Source organism: Populus nigra, chromosome 2 (assembly GCF_951802175.1).
Source record: "Populus nigra chromosome 2, ddPopNigr1.1, whole genome shotgun sequence".
NCBI lineage: Eukaryota > Viridiplantae > Streptophyta > Magnoliopsida > Malpighiales > Salicaceae > Populus > Populus nigra.
The window spans coordinates 27,629,027-27,648,476 of record NC_084853.1 but is presented as its reverse complement, the minus strand read 5'-3'; the positions used below and the strand labels follow the sequence as shown (position 1 = coordinate 27,648,476).

Below are 19,450 nucleotides of genomic sequence, written 5' to 3'. Positions count from 1 at the left end.
AAAAACTAGTTGGAGAAATTTCTTCATCACAACAAAAGTAGTTCTAGGAGTAAATAAAAGAATATAAAATGACCTAATGTTTGGTGTTTCAGTAAAAGTACATCTTAAGGTGGTCAGAGTGGCCTGTATAGGGAAGATTTTTTCCTTTCCCATCTTATAGGTGGGAAATGTTAGCCTTAATCATATATTCCATTTTAAACGTGTCATCCTATTTTGGATCCAATTTCCCTCACCCTTCAACATTCTCTATTGCCTTTAGTTTCCTTGGTACCATATCTCCTACTTTGAAAACATATGTTCTTCACTCTAGCATTATGGTATTGAGTAGTTCGGTGTCTAAAATCTTCCTTTTTTATTGTCATATTGAGTCTAACTTTTTTACCAAGTCCAAATTTGCCTTTAAATCTTTATCAATTATATTTATGTTAACAAATAAACATAACACTCTATAACTAGGGCATCCTATTTCTGTAAGGATTACAACCTTAGTATCATACATTAACAAGAAAGGTGTCTCACATGTTAAGGTTTTTTGAGTGGTTTTATAGACCTGTAGGATCTCATCTAGGAGTTTTGCTCACTTACTCTTGACTCTTGTTATCTTTTTTTTCATCTTATTCAATAAAACCTTGTTAATGAGCTTTCCATGTCCATTTATCTATGTATTCGACATTAAAGAGAACATGTAGTCGATGTTGAGTCTCTAACATTGTCCTTATATCTTTTTATTATTAAATTAGGTGTCATATTGAGTCTAATTTTTTTAACAAGTCAAAATTTGTCCTTAAATCTTTATCATTTATATTTGTGTTAACAAATAAACATAACACTCTATAACTAGGGCATCCTATTTCTGTAGGGATTACAACCTTAGCATCATACATTAACAAGAAAGGTGTCTCACATGTTGAGGTCTTTTGAGTGGTTTTATAGGCCTGTAAGATCTCATCTAGGAGTTTTGCTCACTTACTCTTGAATCTTGTTATCTTCTTTTTTTCATCTTATTCAATAAAACCACCTTGTTAGTGAGCTTTCCATGTCCATTTATCTATGTATTCGACATTAAAGAGAACATTAGTCAATGTTGAGTCTCTAACATTGTCCCTACATCTCTTTATTATCAAATTAGGTGTCATTATCTACTATAAACACCTAATGGAGCCTAAGCTTGTAAATAATATTTTTCTACAAAAATGAGATAACTTTATTAATGGTTATCTTTGCCAAGGCCTCTACCCTTATTCATTTTGTAAAATATTCAACAACTACCAAAATAAATTGTCTTTTTTCATAAGCCTTAAAAAATGGTACCAGTATGTCATTCCTTATTGAGAGAAAGTCCATGGCAATGCAATAGTGGTCATCTCTGCTGATAACTAATGGGGCACAAGTGCAAGCCTCTAATATTTATCACACTTCCTTACTAAGTCAATGGCATCCTCTTAAATTGTTTAGACAACTAAGGCTTTAGCTTCAACATGGATGTTATAGATTCCTTCATGGTTTTCCTCAAAACATATTTGCTTTCATATGGAAACAAATATTTAAACTAAGGTATAGAAATTGACCTTTTATACAACTCGCCTTCAACAAGACAATATTTAACTACATGCCCTATCAACCTGACCATTTCTACCCTATTTGACGATGGCTTCTCTGTAACGAGATATTGTCTTATGGGAGTCCTCTAATCACTATCCCTTTATTATTGTTTGTATAATCAATATTGTATTTGTTTCCTCTTCTATATTGGGTTTTCCTGATACTTTAATCCATACATTATGAGGTAGATCAACTTGATTATAGCTTGTCAATGTTGAAAGGATGTTAACTTTATCATTTTTCTCTCAGGCATTTTTGTAGATGGAGATTGATTATCCTTTGCATTTCTTTGAGTAGATATGCCATAACACTTTTTATTGGTATGTGGTCATAAAACATTCTTTAACTTTAAATTTTTATTGACATTGTCCCATAAAAAGCCGGAAGTCATTATACACATGAAAGGGATACATATTAAGGCTTTATGTTAGCCTCAAACCAATCGGGAAAGCCTTATATTTAGCCATATTATTGGAGGCTTGAAATTCAAAGCAAAGGTCATACTAAAAAACTTGTCCTAGAGGCTAGTCAACATGACTTATACTCTACTTCCATTAATCGTTAAAGACCAATCAACATGTAGTATCCATGGATGAGTGCTATATTAGTGGTTTGACTTTATATACTTGGGTTTTACCAGAGGTGACTCTATGAAAAAGCATTACGTGATGAAGTCTCTTAACTCTATCATCCACTTCATTGGATGTCCTAATAGGTTAGACATGTGGAGAATCTATCTTAAAGGTTGGTTTGTCAACACGATCACCTAGAATGCCTAGAAATAAGACTTCAGCTTCCTCGTTGCACTTACCAGTGCCAAAAACATCTCAATCTTCGAATATCTATTTTTTGCATAATGTAGAACCTTTCTTGTGAGTAGATATATTTTTAAACTTTCTCCTCATCTCATACAAGAATTTCACTCACTACTAGGTCTACACCTTTAAATAGAGGAAGAGATCTTCCTCCTTTTATAGTTCTGAGAGGACCTTAAAAGAAGAGAGATAAGCCTTCAAATCTTCAAAGGCATTCTTGCACTCTAGAGTCCACTAAAAATTAGAGATATTCTTCAAAGTTTAAAAAGGTAAACAACATTCTTCCATGTATGGGATGAATATGATCAATGATGTTAACCTTCTAGTGAGCCTTTAGAAATCCCTAACACATTACAAAAAAGTCATGTTTAGTATGACTTGGATCTTCTTCTGGTTGAGTTCAATTCCTTTGTTTTTGACCAAGAAACCTAGGAATCCCCTCTTCTTTTTTTTTTCATAAAAACACATTTTATAAGATTCAATTTCATCTTATGTATATGCAGGATAGAAAACACTTTGTGCAAATTTGGGAGATGCTAGTTAAATGATATGTTTTTAACTAACATGTCATCAACGTAGGATTCAATATTTCTGATCAATTATTCTTTAAAAACTCTTTTCATCATACATTAATAAGTTACACCAGCTTTTTAGGCTAAATGGCATAGCCTAATAGCAAATGGTTCCCTTTTTTGTTATTAAAACTATCTTTCTTTGTCATTTAGATGCATGAGTATCTAGTGGTACCATGAATTAGCATCCAAAGATCTTAAGTACTCAAACCCAGTTATTAAATTCATCCATCAACTTGTTAATCTTAGACAATAAAAAGTTGTCTTTAAGGTAGATTTTGTTAAGGTTAGTGAAGTTCATATATATACACCATTTTCCATTGGACTTCTTAACCATAATTACATTAAACAATCATTTGGGGTACATAACCTCTCAGATAATCCTAGCTTTTAATAATTTATCTAATTCTTTTGAAATAGTTTTTTATTTTTATCTTTCTCTCCATATTTTTTTTTAACTAGGGAGAAAAAGGACTCATACTAATGTAGTGGCAGACAACTTATAGGTTGATGCTTGGCATATTACATGTTGCAAAGGCAAATTTATGCTTCTAGATATGAGAAAGCCCTATTAAAGTTTTTTCTTTCTTTGAATCTAAAGTGGAACCGATCTTGGTGAATATATTTTTTATAGAGATTAACTTTTTTCAAGCTTTTGATGGCCTTTATTCTCACTTTAACCTTCTTCTTAACAAGCGATGTTTGGTTTATCCATAAGGTTTTTTCCCCTTCAAACATATTGAGGTACATTTTATGAAGATCATTTGGCTTCCTTTTAATATAGCTAGTTCTTTATCTATAGGGAACTTTATAGTGAGGTACTGAGTAATAATCACCATATTGATCTCAAGGAAAAAGGGCCTACCTAGGATGACATTATATGCTAGGTTCATTTTGAGCACTGATTAGTACTTAAAAATGTATTTTTATCAAGGTTTTATATCATCATTTTGTACTTGAAGTATCAATAAATCCTTAACTAGAACATGTTTTATAATAACATGTCTAATAATATAAGTATCTTTAATTTATGGTAAATGTTCATCTTAAACGCAAGCTATCACATAAATGAAAGGATTGATTGATGAGTTTAACTACTAAGATTGAGAAAACAAAGAGGGCTAAGCTTAGAAAAGAGATGTTGGTTCAGTCCAAACTGGAATACCATTCGGTTATTGGATCATAACTGGAGCTGTAGAACTTGGATTTAGGTATGGTTTTATATGTATGGAAAGCTAAGACATAGGCCTAAAACATTCATACGGAGTTCAAGATTTAAAAGTGCCATTTTCGAGTTCAAATGGTAGCAACAACGGAAAAGTTGGAATCTGTCTTGCAGCTCGAACACTGTTCAGTGTTCAGCCCATATCTCGAGTTCTAGAAGTCCAAATGCACTGATTCGTCAGACAAGAAGATAAGGATTGTCACCAAGTCAAGATGTGGCCACCCACTCAATAATTAGTCATCAAATCAATAGTTCTGAATTTTGGCTTATAAAAGGAGACATTTGTCATGCATTTAGGCATCTTGGTTTTCAGATCAAGATTATATTCTTGCTCTCTTTCTTTATATTTTTGTAATGCTTAAGTTTTGCTTTCATTAATCTCTTGTTTATGCCTCATTTCCTTTACTATACTTATGTAATCATGTTCTTCTCTTGTTTATTTATGTTTCTCTTCTTCATTATGTTTAGCTAAGTTTATTATGTCAAGGTGAAAAGGTTTCACTAATAGTGTTAGGATAAGTATAATATAAACTCAATATGGCTTCAATGATTATATCCTAAACAACTTACTATTAACATGTCTTATCATTTTTATCTTATTAATTCTTATTACCTTGCTTGTTAAATGGTTAATCTAAATTTGTGTTGTATAACACTTGGTACAACAAATGCTTGACACTTTTATAGCCAACCGTATGGTATAACCTATACATGTGTTATGAAAGGAACTTGATTTTTTGTCAATATAAGTTAGCATCATGAATTCTTGACAATATTTAAAAGTATGGTGTTACTAAAATAAGATAATTAATATGATCATGTTAATAATTTATTATGAGTTATTAATTACAAATCATTCGATTGGAACCCCCTTTGTGTGTGGTTTCCAATTGAGTAATAAAAAAAGTTTATATTATACTTATTTGAAATACCGTTAGTGGATCCTCTAACCTTGACAACTATTTTTATCATTGTTTAATCTTCACATTAATCTTACATCTCAAAGTCCTCTTTAACTCATCACCATTATCATCATCATCATCATCATTATTATCGCACGTCACCCACGCGGCGTCGGTTGGCAATTTTTCATTTCGTTATTCTTGATTGGTTCTTGGGAGTCACCACCTAGTATTTAATTGAGGGTTACTAGGAAACCCGAATGTACTAGTCTTGTCAGAGATTCATGGGTAAGGGACTGGTTGTGGTTAGGGAAGGTATTAGCACTCTTAACGCACTCTACCTGAGGTAAGCTGCTTCGTGATTTGATGTGATAAAGAAGTTTTAAAAATTTTATCTTTTCATCAGATATTAGAAATACGACTTACGTGTAAGTTAATAATTCTTAACCATGAACAAATAAAAATATTAAATTCTCCTTTATTCTTTGCAATTTTATCATAAAAAAATCCATAAAAAAATATACAAACACATATTCACTTTCACTATATTTTTCCTTTTTTTTTTTTCCTTTCTTACATCCATATTTGCACATTATAAATTATAAAAATTCAAAACTAAACAAAAAGTACATTAACAATTTTAAATTTACAAAATAAACCCCAAAAACTGTAGGAATTGCAGGGAAGGCCTTCTGCACCATCGAAATAATGGCGGCACGTCTCCTCTACGCCCCACTAGCGGCGTGTGGGTTCACGCACCGCCGCAAGAAAACCCAGGAAAAACAGGAGGGTCAGTCATGACTTCCTCTCTTCTTCCCCTCCTCGCCGGCGGTGACCTACAAAACACCAAAAAACGCAACAGGCAAACTGTTTTAATCTTCTTTCACTGTTTTTGGATCTGCCTCTCTCTCTTCTCCTTTAGATTTGCTTCACTGCAAATCTATTCTTTTATGGGTTTTTCATCTTCCCCTCCGCTTCGGGTAGCTGGCAGAAGGAGGAAGGATTGCTGCTGATCTGTAGGTGCCGCTGTGTTCGGGCTACCACTGGAGGCTGTTGGGTCTGCGGGCGCTATCGGAGGGAGAAGGCGGGCAGGTTTGTGGTGTGCAGAGGGAAGGTCTTGGCTAGGTGTCTGTGGCGAGCGGCTTGTGGAGGGGAGCTTGTCTGGTGTGGGAGATGGAGGTGCAGCGGTTGTCTGGGTTGTGTTGAGGCGGAGACGCTGCTGTTGAGAGGAGAGGGACGGCGTTGAAAGGAAGGGAAGATAGGGACGGCTGGTTCGGGTGGAGGCGTCTGTGTTGTTGGCTGAGAGAGGAGAAGAAGATGGGGCAAAAGCTCGGGGGAAGGGGGGCTTGAGCGGCTGCAGGAGATGGGTGAAGGAGAAGAAACCCACGAGGTCCAAGCTGGAGGGGGCGGCTTGGAGAAGAGATAGATTTAGGATTTCCTTTCTTTTTCTTTTTTTTACTCTCCAAACTAGCCCCCCTCCCCTTTATGAATTTCCTCCCCATTGGAAATTTTTTTTTTACTTATATTTATAGCTAAAATATTGCTTGGTCCTCAAAATTGATCTCTCAATTTTCTTTTTTTTTTTGTAAACTTTGATTTTTAAATTTTTTTTTTGTATTTTTTGAAAATGAGCAATATCAACATCAACTCATTGAGAAAAATCAATTATTTCAAAAACAACGTGTGAAAATTCGATCGCGTTCAAAAGACCTTTGAAAATTTAAATTCTTTTGAGACGATGTTGAAAATGCTAAAAACGATGCAGATATATTAAAAACATATATATTTTTTTATTTTCTTTGTTTTTCGCTATTTTTGGATTATTTTCAAAAACTTAACAAAAAGATGGGTCAAAAATTAGGTAGCAACAAATACCTCCTCTTTACAATGCTTACGAAGCAAAACTCCTCAATGATTTGCATAGTAAGCTTTGTAAAGAAAACAAAAAGAAAATGATCTCATTATCTTGGGCGACCTGCCCCCTTTTGAATAAAATTGGTTTACTTTCACAGGTGACCTGCCTACACACTTACGCTAGTCTATTTTTATGGGCGACCTGCACACACATACTCAAAGTAGTCTATTTTCATGGGCGACCAGCCTACACACTAACGCTTACCCTGGTCTATTTTCATGGGCGACCTGCCCACACATAATCAAAGTGGTCTACTTTCAGGGGCGATCAACCCCCACACTCACGCTTACCCTAGTCTATTTTCATGGGCGACCTACCCACACATACTCAAAGTGGTCTATTTTCATGAGCGACTAGCCCACACACTCACACTTATCCTGGTCTATTTTCATGGGTGACCTGCCCACACATACTCAAAGTGATCTATTTTCACGGGCAACCTGCCCGCACACTCACATTGGTCTATTTTCACGAGTGACTTATCGACACATGTTCATCCTGGTTTATTTTCAGGGGTGACTGGCCCACACATTCACACGGGTCTATTTTCATGGGCGACCTGCCCACACATACTCACAATGGTCTATTTTCACAAGCGACCAACCCACACATACTTAAAGTGGTTTATTTTCATGGGTGACCTGCCCACACACGCTCATAATGGTTTATTTTCAAGGGCGACTAGCTCATACGCTCACAGTGGTCTATTTTCACGGGCGACCTGCCGACACATGTTCATTCTAGTCTATTTTCAAGGGCGACTTGCCCTTTTGATTGGGTTTACCTAAGATCCCATTTGGCGATCTAACAAGAACCAAAATTGATATGTAGCTCGGTCAACCTGAAATCCTATCTAGCAATTCCCTTTAACCAAAGCTAAATTCTGCGTGGTTAGGTTAAACTGAGATCCCTTCCGCCGATCCCCTTTAACCAGAACCAAAATCATGTGTGTGGTTGGGCTAAACTGAGATCCCTTCGTCGATCCCCTTTAACTAGAACTAAAATATATGTGCGGTCCGGCTAAATTGAGATCCCTTTCGCTGATCCCCTTTAACTAGAACCAAAGTCTGTGCGCGGTTCGGCTAAACTGAGATCTCTTTTGCCGATCCCCTTTAACAAGAACCAAAGTCTGTGAGTGGTTAGGCTAAACTGAGATCCCTTTCACCGATCCCCTTTAACCAGAACCAAAATATATGTGTTGGTTAACCTAAGATTCCTTTTGGCAATCTCCTTTAACCAAAAAGTATGTTTCTTCTTCAAGATGATAGGGTTCGAATGGAAGACTCTTCTTCGTTGATCTTCTTAATTCTTTAAGATTTCCCTAATGTTAGGGTTTATCTCATCTTCCTCTCGTTCCAAGGTCAAAACCATGATTCTTTGTTGTTCATCAACTCAATGTTTCTTTCTTTGTCCCTAATTTTGCTAGACTACATTGAGGATTTTTCCTTCAACAAATCAAAAATATATGCAATACTTTGACATTAGATGACATGCATGCATCCTTACTTAATTTGAAATATAGGTCCCCCTTTTTAATGTTCCATCATCACATGGTGCCTTTGTTTGTTATTCAAAGCTTTCTTTATTCTTTCAATGTACTGGCTCATTCGTGTGCTAGCCTTCCACTTAAATGTAAGTGCAGTGCCAATCGTGGGTTGTCCATGACGATTACTGCTCTCGTTGCTTCTCCAGTTTGACCATGCTTTCAAGTGTGGTGTTGCTCGATTCATCATGGAGTTGAACAAATCATCCATCTCCTAAATTCTCTCAAGAATTGTCCTTTTGATTGGTTATGTGTGTTTTGTTTACACCCATCAAAAGGTTTTCTAGTGTTTAACCTCATTTTAGATTGTCAATCAGTTATGGACTTGCCCCCAGTTGAAACAATACTCTTCAAGTATATGTTATCATCAATCTTCTTGGAAACTAGCCAATCATCCAAACATGCATCTCATAGCTTGCAGTACAAAGGCTTATGGTTGTATACTCAGTGTTCTTCTCAATAGATTCCTCTCAACTCTTCTAATCAGAGTGTGAAAAGAAATGTCTCGACCTCATCAATGATGTTGCTTTTATCACCCATACTTATGCGGTGAAGTGCGCATTTAGCTTCAAAACAAATTGTCCTACGGTCAGTCTTCGGGGTGGGTGCCTTTCTGACATTCATTCAATGCAATTGTGTGATAACATATGTCGATAACCATGTTTCAAAAGATGATAATATGAAATTATCCTTTAAGTATAGCATTGTTCCACAATCTAGTCTTGGTGGTGTGCATCTTTTCGCCATTCAATACATTCATTCGTGCATCCTCATCGATCGATAGCCATGTTTCAAAAGATGATGATATAAAAATGTCCTTCTGGTACATCTTTGTTTTCTCGATTATTGTCAGGGTTCACTAGATCATGGACTATCTTTGAACAACATTGCCCCCGGTATGATCTGGATGTGCTCGTTCATTGATTATCTTTCTTTGAACACCATTGTCTTCGATTCCCTGATTCATTACTTAATCATCTTTCATTGCCTCACAACTGATTTGAATATTGCTCGTTTTTCCTTCTCAGGGTCCACTGTATTGCCCCTAGCTGCTCAACTTTTCAAGGAGCGTCGATGAGCGTCAATGTCATTTCTATCAAGGATTTCGCATACCCAATCAATGTTCTTCTATGTTCGATAATCTTCCTTATTTTGGAATCAACTCTCATATTTCAAAGATCATGTTTGTTCAAAGTCTAGTTTGTTGAAATGAAATCAGAGATGTTTTTTTTTTGAAAAGACCTTTTGAAAATCAAGCTTTTTTTATCAAATATCCAACACACGGTATTCGAAATATACAGTCCTTTAATTGTCATGTATTTTGAAAACAAAAATTGACCCGTTGTAAGACTAAAATGGCTTTTTTTTTCTTTTTTTTTCATGGTTCTTTGTATCCATTTTAGACTCTGATTTTGGGTATATCTTTTGATGGTCTGTGATGAGGTGACCTTTTTTGTGAATTTCAAAAAACAAGATGCTCAAGTCAAAACCTAGGATTTATCAAGAACAATTGTTTCTCTTCTTAGCACTTATTTTATCAGCATGCATAATAATCAATAACTTAATTCATGAAGTCACGACCCTTATGGAAAAGCTCTTCAAGTTTTGAGAGCGTCATTTATCGGTTCAAATTGTTTGCTTAATTAAAAAGGGCTTTTAAAAACACGTAATGCAGGCTATAGTTCATAACTATGAAAGAAAGGAATTTTACAAGCTCAAAAGGTGTTTGAGGGTTTCAAAGACCTAGGATCAACATCAACTATTCATCAACTCTTTTTCTATTGTTGTCTTTGTAGAGGAAACGACATATAACCTTGTTAACCTCAAAGATCAGACTTCTCTTAACATAAGTCATAATGCAAATCCACCTTTCCTTGATGAATAACCAACCTCAATCATCTGATAACATCAGAGGCTTTATAATAAATACCAAAAGTCACGTTTATCGCTTAGTCTTTTTTTCTGGTATTGACTTTTGTTGTGCCTTTCCTTGATTGAAATTTCTTTTGCTCTTCCTAGACTTGATAGGCGTTCTCCTTCCTTTATCTTTGACTTGCCTTTAAGTGAAGGCAATTTCAACTTCTTTTTATTCAATTTTTTTTTTTTTTTGCTTTCTCATAGCCTTCCTCAAAATTTTCTTATATGCACCCAATCTATGTGTTTTCTTTAGCCCTCTCTCAATCATTGGACTTTTGTTCTAAGCCTTCCCTTTTATCCATTAACTATATCAATGTCTTCAAAATATCTCTCATTTGCCCCCGGTGTGGGGTGTGATCATAGTCAGGGTTTTTATGAAAAGAATATTATATCCAGCTCAAAATGGGACTACAAGGGATATAATCTTTAGAAAGTGAAGGGATATCAAAGATGACCTTTTCTCATTTCAAGCAAGGTCGGTTAGAACCGATAGATTTTGACCTCGTCTAGTGTAAAGGTTAGGACTTAAAAGCATCATGATTCACGAGTCTATAACTACTAAAATCCATTACACGTCATTATGCATACTGTTAAAACCTAGTTATATGGTGTGTGGTTCAATTTTATGTGTGAGCTTAAAATTTGTTCGGTCACCTCTTGTTGTTTATCATGTCATTTCAACAATCATCGAGTCATTTCTGTAATAAAAACACTTTTAATCTTTAGGATTGATTAACCTTTATCGCATGTTGGAGTTTGATCAAAATATTCTGTTAGAATGAAATGTTAAACATCTATTGATTTCAAAACAACAAAGAGAAAAAAAAAACAAGACATGTTTCATTAAAGGATGGGATGTGATCCCAAAACATTAGCCAAAATGGCAAAATTCCATAACAATTTGATTGACAATTCATCGCCATTCTTGAATCAACTTTTCTGGCAATATCTGTGTTTTTACAAGCAATTTTGATCACTTTTCATTCTAAGGATGCTCCGTGAACAAATAGCCAATGACACCATTCTTCACGAACTCCACCCGTCTCTTACTCACCAACTTCCAGACTCAATTCTTGAAATTCTTGCAACTGTTCAATTGAAATGGCCAAGGACCCCACCATGACATCACATCTTTTGTCTGGATTATACCACCTAGAAAATGGTGGTTGCATGGGATTTGTCGATGTCAGGAAAAAGTCTTGAATCTGGCAGATGCTGGTAAATAAACTCATACGACAAAGGAATGTCTACTTCAGCAAAGACATTGGAGTAGTTGATGATACAATGAGACTTGGCTAGACCACATAATTAAGGTTTCCTACCATCAAAGTCTTCTTTTGATTCATCTTTCATCATTGTTCTGGAATCCTTGGCAGAACCTGCAATCTTTCCCATCTTGATAGCTTGTTCAATTTTTTTAGCAATCCATACAACTTCATGTCAATCTTCCAATGTTGTTGTTGTTGTTGTTGTTGTTGTTGTTGTTTTAGGATTGTTGGAAACCTCTCAATAGCTAGGTAATCCTGGCAGCGCACAAAAACAAAAACGTGTGGAATCGCCCATTGTCAAAACTGGAAAAGAACCTGACGAATCTAAAACTCTTTTATTTCCTCTTTGATTCCTCACTGACGGTGTAGCAAACAGCTACCTGTAGAGGGAGTTTTATTTTGTTGAAGTTTCAGTCTTCTTCATGTTGTTTAGTCCAGGTTTGTCTTTTCTCCCTACTTTTGTATTTTAATGCTGACATTGGTGGGAGAAAATTATAGATGATCTGAAACTACTACATCCCCTCTTGGATTCTTCACTTGCAGATCCACAAACAAATCTTTATATAGAGAGCTCCGCCACATAGAAGTTTGATGTCTGCTCATGTTTTTCAGACCAGGTCTGGCTCTTCAACCTACTACAGTGTCTTCATGTTGAAACTGATGAGAGAAATGCTTGTAGCATATGCAACTAATAAATCCCCTCTTGCGTTCCCAACTTACAGAGCCATAAATGGATTTTTATAAAGAGAGCTCTGCCACGTTGAAGTTCAACGATTGCTCATATTTTCAGACCAGGTTTGACTCTTCTGCCTACTACAGTGTTTTGTTGGTGCCACTGATGGGAGAAAGCTTCAAAGCATATAAAATCACTACATCCCCTCTTGCATTCCCCACTGGCAAATCCATAAACAAATCTTTACAAAGAGAGCTCTGCAACGTTAAAGTTCGATGACTACTCATGTTTTCAAACCAGGTTTGACTCATTTGCCTACTGCAATGCTTCGATGTTGAAACTGATGAGAGAGCGTTTTATAGCGTATGAAACTGCTACATCCCCTCTTGCATTCCCCACTGGCAGATCCACAAACAAACCTCTACAGAGAGAGCTCTGCCATATAGAAGTTCAGTGTCTAATCATGTTTTTTTTTACCAACATCTTGTGCTGCTCAACTGGAATTGAGCTCACAGTTGGGGTAACTTCAAAGAAGACTAATGCATCATGCATAAAAGGCTAGCAATTATTTGGTGCCATTAGAAGATATGGAGGCGATGAACAATTAACAGTGCAAGTGAACAAAAATAAAAGTTGTCATTTAGTTGATGACTAAAGGCATTGCTGCTATTTTTCATGACTTAAAAAGAGAGGTGCAGCTTCAATTGGACGTGGACAAGTAGTGTTCCCACAGAAGACTGTGCAAACATTCCCTTTCCATTTAATGATCAACTCTTATTCATGCAGATCTGAGTCTAGCTACTTCACCTTTGATGCTCTCAACTTCATTTTGACAATAAGCCTCTCTCTGACCCCTTTCTTTATTATCCATATTTTTCCGTCCAGTGTGGTAAACCTCGGATGGGGGAACCTATTTTTCCTCCCGGTACATGTATGATAAATGTATGAACATGTAATCTATATGATGAACTCGCCTTTCGAGAGGTGACGTATGGTCGTAACTCTTGTATAATGAAACAAAATTTTTTATTCTTACTCAAACTCTACAATAGAAATTTCTTGAGTGACAACCATTATATCCCCAAAAGTCCTAAATTCAAGATGCTTCAAGAAGGGTTTGCTCAGATACAAAACAATGTGTACAGAACATACATCCTAAAGGCTGGTTCTAATCTTTTTAAATGAGACAAAGGGTAGGTTTACTACTTGGTCTCTAAAAAGGGTCTTGTTGCGATGTCACGGTCGCACAAATTAATTACCCTAGCTTCAATCACAACACACAAGATAGTATAGAGCAAGCAAGCGTTCGATCCCAAGAGGAAGATTCAAGTTAGATTTTTATACTAGATGATATACAATTTGGGGGGGGTTTGGACGTTATCTAGGCTAAAGCAAAAGAAAACAGAAAACTATCAAACGAAATTTAATAAAATCATAAAATTATCAAGAGAACAAACCTTGGTCACAAGCACACATCCACCTACAGAAATCAGAACTGATCATGGAAACGAAACATCAATTTATATTCTGAATATTTATCTCTTCTTAACATTAGTTAGTTAACGGATTCGCCGTATAACTAACCCTAACCATCAAACAACCACAGTTTCCGCACTAGTAATTTAATTCAATGGCAACCTTAAGAACTAGATAAGTTGATTAATCAAGAAAACATAACTGTCCACAGTCTATGTTTGATTTGATTGAATGTTCTCTCTAAGATTAATAACGTAGATCCACAACAATTATTAAACTCAGTTGCTTCACAAGTTCATATACCACAACTCCGGTTTTGATATCAAACTTAGCAATAGATTGTCTACAATAATAAGTTAGAGTCCGCTCTAGCAATTAAAATAAACAATCATAGGAAAAATAAGCATAGGAGAACAAACATATTCATCATATAAACTGAAAAGAAAAGGTAAAATAAATCTCACAGTTCTTGAAATCTGAAGGTTTCCATGTCCTTGCAACCAAGAAAAAGTGTTTAGCCTTGCATGTTTGTTGAACAACTAATCAAAAAGAAGGAAGAATGAATAATTTAGGGTTTCTTAGAGGAAGGGGGCTTTTTTTCTTCTTGGCTGGCTGCCCCCCTTCTCTTCTCTCATTCTTTTTATATCTTAGGAAACCCTAGGTCACTATTTTACAAAATAGTCCTCCATTAAGTAGAATGTTTACATTTAAGTACTTCAATAACTATTTTCCTAAAAAAGAAGAAATAACCTTGCATGAAATCTTCAAGCTTTGACTTAGAGGAGCTAAATTGCTGAAATAAAAACTTGGATATCGATTTAGATGCTTCGGAACGTAATCTGGACTCGTTTCTTCACGAAACCTGTTTGTTGGCAGAATTCAGATGTCATCTTTGAAAAATCATATCTCCCTCATATGATATCTTTTTTGGCTTAAATTTGGAGAGTTTATAGAAATTTGAGTCATGAATCCAAAACAATTAAGTTTGCATCAATTGGATCTCTGTAGCTCAAGATATTCAAGTTGGAATGGCTGAAGGTCAACATTGGCAGATTACGAGATTTGACTTTGAAGGCTGTGATTTCCATGCTCTTCCTTATTTTATTTTCTTGCCTTAGATTTCCAGAAAGGCATGGATGTTAGATTTTTAATGCCACTGGAATCACTTCATTTCAACCTCTAGAGCTCACGCTCTGCACAAAACATCGACTGAAGGTCAAATCTGCCAATTATCTCCAATTTACTCCTTTTTGTATCTTTCATCCAAAAGTGCCTTCAAAACATAAAATAAAGAATATCAAGGCATTTTATATATAAAAAATAGGCAAAACACTAGTTAAATGTGGGTGAAACTATTGAATAGTATGGTTGCATCAAATACCCCCACACTTAGCTTTTGCTCGTCCTCAAGAAAGGATAGGTAAAATCAAATTGAAGTTAAATTAAATGAAATCACTATGACTGATCTTCTAATCTCCCATCAATATCCAAGAATATATGCATTATAAACAAGAACACAATTAAGAAGGATAAAGAGTATAAATTTTCATGAATTTATTTACATGCAAACTTCAAAATTCAATTAATCGTCGGGATTTAAATGAAATCTATGCCATGCCAAAGTGATAGGTCCTCTCATTGATATACACTCCAACACTCACGTGTTTAAGGCTTATGTGTTTAAATCTCTCAAATTCAATCAATGAATATGTTCTACCATAAGCTTGCTCTTCAATCTCATCTCCATTAATAACATATTACAAACAATGCATGAATCAAAAGGTCTTATTTTCTGGTTGTAATAAGGCTAAGGTTAAGGTGAGGTAAAAGAGAGTAAAAGAAAAGGTTCAAACCAAAGAAAGTAGAGCATTCTGAAAAATGATATTTCAAACAAGATATTCCATCAAAGCACATAAATTTTCCATCTTTAATCACCAATGCTTAACTTCTTTTGATTTCAAGCTTTTTCAATATAAAATCTTAAGAACATAAAGGAACACTTTTTTTTTTCTTTTTGCCTTTTCTTTTTCTTTTTCTTTTTCTTTTACCTTTAGTAACTTTGCCCATCTTTTCATCAAGCATCACTTCTTCTTCTTTCTTTTCACATAATTTCCAACCATAATTCTATGAAATATCACTAGTATATGCTCTACTAATCCTTGGCCAAGGGAAAAGAAAAACATATATAAAGTTAAGGCTTATACATGGATAAAGCAAAGAAAAGATAAACAAGCTCAAAAGGGGTTTACTAAGGATAATTTGTTTTAGGTTGGCTTTTTGGCTCAAGTGGTTAAAATTTCTAATGCCTTTATCATCTTCATGTATATATGTAATGTGAATGTAATCTCAACAAGATATGAAGCAAGTTCTAGAGATACATATCATTGAAAGAAGACAGAATCAAAGAATATAATGTTGAAGGCTCAAAAGCTTGCATTGGTATAACACTATAAAGTCAACATGACATATTCTCAAAGTCAATCCCTAAACCAATTAAACATTAAAACTTGCTTGCACACTCATTCATTTGATTTATATCTTCATCTATCTCAACTAATTCTCATACATAATACTCATATTCTTAAAAATCAATGAGAGTTCAAAAGATCAAACATAATTTATTTATTTTTGAAAAATAACAAAGAAAACCAACATTTTCCCAATACCCCCACACTTAAAACACAACATTGTCCTCAATGTTGAAATAAAAGAAAAGGAATATTGGAGAATGAAAAACATAAAGTAAAATGCGAAAAATAAAAGATAAGGGAAAAAGAAAGCAAATCTATTTTTTTTTGTGCTGGGTTGCCTCCCAGTAAGCGCTTTTGTTTTATGTCATTGGCTCGACATGTTGCATGCTCATTCTTCATAGATTGGTTCAGCTAACTCCACAGAAGCGGTGAGTTCTGTCGTCCAACCTTCATAGAAAGGTTTCAAGCGATGCCCATTGACCTTGAGTACTTTGTTGGTTTCTAAACTTGTAATTTCAACTGCACCATAAGGAAAAACATTAGAAACAACAAAGGGTCCAATCCAATAAGAATGTAACTTTCCAGGAAAAAGTTTCAAACACGAATGATAAAGGACTTTATCTCCAACATTAAACTCTTTTCTTGTAATCATTTGGTCATTGAGACTTTTAGTCTTTTCTTTATAAATCCTTGCATTCTCGTAAGCATCATTTTGAATCTCTTCCAACGTAATTCCAATCTTTTTAGGCACTAAAAGGATAAGCGCCACCCATTCACTGTCTATGATGGGGTGAATGACTCCTGCATCATGAGGAACAGTTTGCAAAGCTTTCAAAGCCGATGTTGATTCATGCATGTTTTGGGGAACACATATATGCCTCTCCATCTCTTCTATCTTGGTAAAATCATAGTCATAGCTCAAAGCAACGCTTAATCTAACCTCACTATCAAAATCAAAAACTTGCTGCACACACTTATCAACTTGGTCATAACATGTGATAGAATAAACATTGCTATAAGGATATGTCATTGCATCATGAAAATTAAATTCAATTTTTTCATCTCCTACCTCCATAGACAAAGTATCCTTACCACAATCAATTTTTGTATTGGTAGTTTTCAAGAATGGTCTCCCAAACAATATAGGAGTGTTGTTTGATGAATCACAAGAATCATATTCCATATCAAGAATATAAAAGTCGCATGGAATGACCAAACTATCAATCTTGACTAGGACATCTTCTATCACACCAAGTGGGTAAACAAAACTACGATTCGCAAGTTGTATTACAATGCTAGTTTTATTCAAAGGCTCAAGACTAAGAGAATCATAAACACATTTAGGCATAACACTAATGGATGCACCTAAATCGCACAAGGCCCTTTTAAAACTAGCATTACCAATAACACATGGGATAGTAAACGCACCTGGGTCTTTTTGCTTCAAAGGCATATTCTTTTGAACAACAGCAAATACAACTTCACCCATACTTACCATTTCATGACCTTTCAGTTTGAAAGCTCTCTTGGTAGTACACAACTCCTTTTAAAATTTGGCATACTGGGGAATTTGCTTGATAGCATCAAGCAAAGGAATGTTGAGTTCTACTTTCTTGAAAACCTCTAAAATCTCTTTTTCTTTGTCCTCTTTCTTTGACCTAGACGAACTTACAGGAAAGGGTGGAATTATTTTAAAACTGGAATTCATTGAGTGAGGAGTTACCTTTGGATTGTTGGTCGATGTTTCAGTTTGTGGAGGAGGTGGTTGTTCCTTATTTGTACTCAATTCGATTTCTATCTCTTCTTCTTCCTCCATCTCAATTTGTTTCGACCTTTTCTCTTCAAGTTCTTTTCTACTTCACAGCATGATCGCACTAACATTCTCTATTGGATTCAATGCTTGGGAGGGCAATTTTCCATTCATTTGTGCTTCCAATTTCCCCACACTTGAAGCTACTTGCCCCATTTGCTTCTCTAAGTTGTGAATACTTGACCTTGTTTCATGTTGAAAAGACATGACATTTTGTTGCAAGGTAACAATATTAGAAGCCAAAGTTTTCATCATCTCACGAAGATCATCATTGGATGACGACCCCATAACATTGGAGTTTGTGAATTGACGGGGTTGTCTTGCTTGATAATTCTGTTGGGGCTGAAATCCATGGGGATGGAATTGTTGGCCTTGATTGCCTTGTTGAGGCTAGTTCCCATACTGTAGGTTGGGATGATCTCTCCATCCAGGATTGTACGTGTTGGAAAATGGATCATATTTACGCTGGGGCTATCCGTTAAATGCTCCATCAACTGCATTAGCTTGTTCAATGTAATCTTCTTGCATTGTTGGGCACATATCCGAAGCATGTCCTTGTAAGGAGCATATGCTACAAACTTTCACCTGCTGCACATTTCCACAAGCCAAAGAACGCACAAGAGAAGTAAGATCATTAACTTTATTCTCAAGGTTAGAAATACTTACCTCATTTACTCATTTATTTACGAAGTCTCCACGAGTGCCAAACTGTTTCGAGTTGGCTGCCATGTTTGAGATCAATTGGCGTGCAGCCTCGGGTGTCTTATCTACCAATGCCCCTCCACTTGCAGCATCAATGATACTACGGTTAGTAGGCATCAATCCTTCATAGAAATATTGAATGAGCAGCTGATCAGGTATTTGATGATGAGGGCATTGAATGCACAGTTGCTCAAATCTTTCCCAATACTCAAAAAGTGTCTCTCCATGAGATTGTCGAATCCCACATATTTCTTTCCTTATGTTGGCAACTCGAGATGCTGGGAAATACTTTTCAAGGAAAATCTTCTTCATGGCATTCCAAGTTCCAATGGAACCTGGGAGAATAGAGAAAAACCATGCCTTTGCTGCCCCTTTTAAAGAGAAAGGGAAAGCTTTCAACTTAACCTGTTCTTCGTCAACTCCATTCGGTTTTATGCCAACACAAACCATATGGAACTCCTTGAGATGAGTATGAGGATCTTCACCTGCAAGACCATTGAATGTTGGTAGCAAATGTATAAAACCAAATTTGAGCTCAAAGTTTACATTATTGTTGATG

The 19,450-nt window shown here is 35.5% G+C and overlaps 1 non-coding gene across 1 annotated transcript; it reads left to right on the top strand.

Moving 5' to 3' along the window:
- Positions 1 to 19,048: 19,048 nt before the first annotated feature.
- Positions 19,049 to 19,155, top strand: LOC133684374 (small nucleolar RNA R71). Its single transcript, XR_009837879.1, has one exon. It is a non-coding gene; the product is annotated as a small nucleolar RNA R71 (small nucleolar RNA).
- Positions 19,156 to 19,450: the final 295 nt, after the last annotated feature.